Raw genomic sequence first — 6,000 nt, forward strand, 5'->3', positions numbered from 1 at the left:
AACCCCATTTGGATTATTTTGCTGCTAAACTTAAACATCCCTCAACTGGGGGACCATCAGGCCTAAAGGGTTAAATATGTTAAACATTTTTTTTTGTAATTAATAATCATTATTAATGTGTAAAATTCCCACCCCGAATTTGAATGCAAATTAGTAAGATACAGGTCCTAAAATACTGGACTTCAGAACGCTCGCCCGATAGACTACAAGCCGCAGTTTGCAGTCTACAGCTCAGAATTTCCAGAACCCACCTAAACGGAAACTCCTCCCTCTCGCTTTACCTTCTCTTGTTGTAATGCATCAGAGAGACACACACTTATGCATGTTTGTTGCTTCTTCACATACATGTTCTCCAACAAGAACAAACCCAGATTCTAAACACAACATGCAACAATTCCCTGAAATAAAATTTGCAAAGAGAATGGCTGTGGCTTCACTTCTTGATTGGCTGCTCTGAACTAAATAAGCTGCAGTTTGTCACATAGAGTGGTGAGAGTGTCCAGAGGGCAGTTTGATCGATGAATCATAATCCAATCCAGAACAGGACCTTAACAATGATTGGATGAAGTTTTTCCAGGTTTGTACGTTTCAGATAGCCTAGAAATCTAGAAAAACCACAGCAGCACCTAAGGATTTTGCTCTGCAGTTCAGTCTAGCCACACCCCATAGAAGCTTCAGCAGCTTTTGTATTGTCATTCTGTGTTTTTTGTCTGAATGCATTCGTGTTTTTTTTAAACACAGGAAAGTGTTTTTATTTTTTTTTGAGCAGCTAGCTCTGATGAAGATCGCAGGACTGATCGAACCTCTCAGCAAGGTTAAAAACCTTTCCAGTGTTTAAAAAATGAACTTAAAAATGTGTTCAGAAGCTTCAGCAGATCTACCACTGGCCCAAGCAATATTAGGTGTGTTTAAGCAGTGCTTTTTGTATGTAGAGAGAAGGTGGGCTTAGCGTCAGAACTGTGGTGAAGGAAAACTACAAATATGGTGTCCTCTGGGCAATGACACTCACTTGAAATGGCTTTGGCATCAACTTTAGACAATTTAGACTAATGATCAGATCACACCAGACGCGGAAGTGCGACGATGCACCGCAAAGCGCCATGGAACAACGAGCGCTGCTAATCGGCGCCCTTGTTAACCTACGCTCTCGGTTACATCAGCTGCAAAGCGCCACGAAGGCTCGCACCATGTAGCGATCGTTTCGGTGTGAGCTCTAATTTTTTCGTGAGCCACGTCAATTTTGGCAGGAAGTCAAACCAAAACAGAAGAGGCAGGCCGGTACATTTTACAAAATAAATGTTTCAAAATAAAACACTGCAACTGATAAATGTGATCATTTCTGTGTATCTAAACAGACTAGAGAGATGAAAATGGACAAAGACACAAACACACACACACACACACACACACACACACACACACACACACACACACACACACTCCTGCAGAGAAACATAGCGTTTCCATAACTTTAAATGAAGTTTTTACAGCAAAAGATGGATTTAATAAATGTGAATGAAACAAATACTTTTATTTCAAAGGTAACTATACAATAGTATTGTACACTACCACAACCACTAGTTATTTACTTATTTAGAATGGAACTGGTCTTCAAAACTGCAGCAAGATCGGCGCAGTTTCTTATATCAACAAGCAGGGCAAAGTGGTTACACACACACATACACACAGCAATGGCACGGGGCTTGGAAAACAGTAGGTGTGAGCAGAAGCGCTCATTGGAAATTCTCGCCTGGTGTGATCAGAGGAGCAACGGGCAGCGCACAAATTTCGTGAGCAATCCTCTTCGCAGCTGGTGTGTTCCGGGCATTAGACTATCAACAGCAGAAAGAGCTACTTAAGTCCTTTATTTCAAAAAGGGTGTATTTGCTTATTTTTCAATGGTGTATGGTGGACTCCTCAGTTGATTGATTACCATGACGATGAATACATCATGTTGTTCGTTGCTCTGATGGATCATAGCGCTGTTGAATTGTGTGGAGAGGGATGAGCCGGATGTTCGTTTCAGACGAGTATCCGGTACGGATAAAGCATTTTTGACGAATACGAGCATGAGACGAGTAAAACTCGTAAACATCTGTAATCGTGCTGAAGGAAAATCCTCATTGGGTAACTGACTGTCTTCACGCTCTGTGATTGGACAGTCACATAGAGCGCCCTCCCCTCCCTACACACAAACCTCTGCAGCCAGTAGCTCAGTCCGGCCCATCTACGCACACACACACACACACAGACAGTAACGGATCTCGCTGTGCTTCACTGTTGCTCACGTTTCTTCAGTACTCCGTAGGTTTTCCTCAGCTCTCCTCTTTTTCAGTTTAATATTTAAAGTTACTTTTGTCGTAACTTACGTGGTGCATTTGACAAGATGGAGCTGAAAACAGCTTGTGCTGCGTTGGTCACTGCCTCCGCTCCGCTCTGAGGTTTCTCTCCCCCCCCCCCCCCCCCCTCTCTCTGCATGTATGCATTAATTCATGCACTTAAATATTAATTTTCTGATTTTATTGAAAAACTTGTTCTGTAATAGTTCCTTTACTATTGTGATCAAAAATATTTAATCTCAATTATGAGGTTGCTCTGTAAATAGTTTTCAAATAAACAATACACATAGCAACTTCTGATCAACCCATATCAATTTCAGACTTAAAATAATGTATGGATGTAAACCACACCCACTTCTGGGTTAGGCCACGCCCACTCGTAGTACAGATACAGATAATTTAGATGGTTGAACTGATACAGATAGTGGTGTACTCGCTCATCCCTAGTGTAGACCATTTGAAAGATAATCGTAGGTTCCACCCCATGACAAGCTCTCTCTATGGGTTATTTACAAACATAGATGGCTTGTCAGGCTATTTTTCAAAGGCAATTACAACTGCTTTTTTAACAAAACATGTCATTTGTTTGTCGGTATTTATCAGAGAAGAGCTTTTTAACCTTCTGGAGGCAGGCGTTGCAATTTTGCAGCAGTTAAAACCTACCTACCTGGTTACTCCACATACGTACTTCATGAGCATCTTTTAACTCAGAAGTTACCCTGAAGGACTTAGTTGTTCGTCCTTTTGTCAAAACTTATTTTGAGCCTGAGAGGGTTAAGCAACATGGCAACACAATGCTCCAGAAAATCATAATTTGCCCTTCAGGAAATGCAATTTTATGCCTTTAAAGTCTGAAATATGATATAACGGTAATTTAATAACCCAGTTTTTAAATCATAACAAGTTTTGGTTGATGTTAATATAGCAGTTATATATTCGGGTTCATTTTATTGTATAACAAATATGAAGGAAAAAATGGGCTTTTCTCCTCTTGTAGATCCACCAGAGGGCAGTACACATGAATAAGACTTGATGTAGCTGTACCAATGATGGAAACTCCGGCGCTTTTACTAGAAAACCGGTTCTTACGGCTCAGCGCACTAACACGAATCAGCGTGATTGGCTCTTAAAGGCTTCTAACAAATGTACCACCACAAATTCTGCTAATTTGTGAACTAACTGAATTAAAATGTTTATTATTTAAATAACTTATTTGATCAAACATAAAGCAGAGTGCTGCAAAAATACATTTAAATGCCAAACATCAAACTCTGTGAGTAAAATCTTTTTCATCTTTGAACTATTTGCTGCGTACAATATTTTACCTTTGGATGTCCCACACTGTGCCTTTGAACTGTGTCTCGATCTTGCAGCCTGTCCAACTTTCACCCTTCTCTTCACCTTTCTGTAGCTCTGTTTGTTTTCCTTTCCTCCTCTTTTACAGATCTGTCCCCACCAACATTTACAGGCCCCATTTACGTTATTGTAATAAGTATCCCAAGATGTGGTTTCAAGTGCATGTGCGACAAACATCTGCAGGAAGCGTATAAAACAAAACATTAAATATTGCATTTATTTTGGTGAAAGCAAGTCGTTTTGGTTTTTTTAAGGCGTCAACATGGCGGTGTGTTTATTTTCTGTATTTGGTCTGAGGAACTAAAGCTCAGTTGTAACCAGCTGACAGTGTTCTGGATGCCAGAATTGGCTGTAAGTGTTGATAAGGGCTGAATAAGCCCCAAACCCCGGAGTTCCAGGTCATAAAACAAATAAATCAAGTTGTAAAATGTAGTAATCTGTGTGGCAGGAGGAATCTGTGCAGAAACTCTTGAGGGTTCAAGTGACTCAGACATTTAACCAAATGCAAAAGAAAAGGCTAATCATGTTCAGCTCACTGAAACTCGGCCAAATGTTCCTCTGCAGAAAAAACACATCTGAAAAATACACAGTGGACCTTTATAGATTAATTGACCGTGTTTCTACAAAAGAATCATAATTATGGCTTCCAGCTAAAACGCACTGGGATGTATTATTAAGACTGAACTGAATGGTTGTTCTGGAGCGGCACAGCAGAAATAAATGTTACCATTGACTTTGATTAGTCTGATCACTCATGTCTTCTCCTTAAAAGCAATCCATGTCATGTTAAGCATTTTAAATCCCACACGACTACATTTTCATTGAGCATCCCATTACTCTGAGCGCAGGAATTTGCAGACACTGAATTTCCTTCCACATAAGAAACATTTGGGTGATAAGACACATCTGTGGTATTTATAATGCCAGCCTTCACGGTTGCATATTGTTTACTCGTGAAACGTTTTAAATTCATATCACACAGCATGAGTTATGCAGCTGTTTAGCTTTTATGTATACTAACCTCAGCTTTCTTCTTCTCCTCTGTATGTCAACGCAGGTTTTATGAAACATTTCCATTGTTTTCTGCAACTGTGATTAAAACATCTACGAACGGCACAGGATCACGGGGGGTTTGTGCTTGGAGACGAATCCCCGTGGACGTACACGGCATGATAATCTGCATTGATGACACGACTTTGGTCACGGGAAGAGCCGATGAGGTTCCCACCTCAGTGCCTTATGGAACTCTGAGTCTAAACAATGCAACTCCTTCACAACGATATCGCTCTTTTGCTTGAAACTCATACAAAACAGAAGAATGGTGCAATGATGAAATAAGTGTATGTGTAGATAAATGCATACCTATATATATATATATATATATATATATATATATATATATATATATATATATATATATATATATATATATATATATATATATATATATATATATATATATATATATATATATATATATATATATATATATATATATATATATATATATATATATATATATATATATATATATATGAATGAGTGAACTAAAGCCATCGTTTGCAACTCTAAGCACATTTTGAAGTGCCATAAAAATGATGAATCATACTTGATGAGTGTCTAATTGGTTTCTTGTAATCGATACGATCAGATTACGCTTCATCCTTCTGCTGCCAGAATTTCACTGGTTCTACTTGTTCAAATACTTTTATTAGATCTACTCAGCGCATCGTAAGACACCGGTTATTATGTAATAGCTTTTATACTGCTGTGGATCCCTCTGACGACGAAGTTCTTGTAGAAAAGGAACAAATCTCACAGGATGCCATTCAGCCCAAAAACAAAGATGTGTGTTGTTTGTACTTTGAACTCCAGTGCTGCTGCCACCGTCTTCTGAACGTTTGAAGGGACTCGTGAAGATGAGAAGATGATCCAGTCTGGTTCTCACCTGCAGAACCGGGACATGATTCGCACTTCCAATACTGCCAAGAGTGTGTTTTGTAGGACAAATGAGTATGTAAAGAAAATCTGTTTGTGGTTTGTAGAATATCAGGGAAGGTTTAACACTCGGACAAGTCTTTCACTGAAGTTTAGAGTCTTTCAAGTCTTCTTTACATCAAAGTCAAACCAAACAAAAGAATAAATCAGATGTAGATTAACTGTAGTCCAGCTAAAGGATAAAGGTCAAAGACTTGACAAGTTTTATAAGTTTCTTCGTTTGATGATCTTTTTTTATTTTTATTTTTTTGTCACGCTGCACATTTTAAAAGAGCTGTTTTGTTTTTTATCATTTCTTTAATAAAAC

The 6,000-nt window shown here is 38.7% G+C and overlaps 1 protein-coding gene across 2 annotated transcripts in view; it reads left to right on the forward strand.

Moving 5' to 3' along the window:
* LOC107394330 (glutamate receptor 3) overlaps positions 1-4,897 on the forward strand; it is a 176,476-nt gene extending 171,579 nt beyond the window's left edge. For both annotated transcript variants that reach the window (XM_015973347.3, XM_015973280.3), the window contains exon 16: positions 4,753-4,897. The gene's annotated coding sequence lies outside the window, so the exon portion shown is untranslated. The remainder of the gene's footprint in view (positions 1-4,752) is intronic.
* Positions 4,898-6,000: the final 1,103 nt, after the last annotated feature.

Source organism: Nothobranchius furzeri, chromosome 1 (assembly GCF_043380555.1).
Source record: "Nothobranchius furzeri strain GRZ-AD chromosome 1, NfurGRZ-RIMD1, whole genome shotgun sequence".
Lineage (NCBI taxonomy): Eukaryota > Metazoa > Chordata > Actinopteri > Cyprinodontiformes > Nothobranchiidae > Nothobranchius > Nothobranchius furzeri.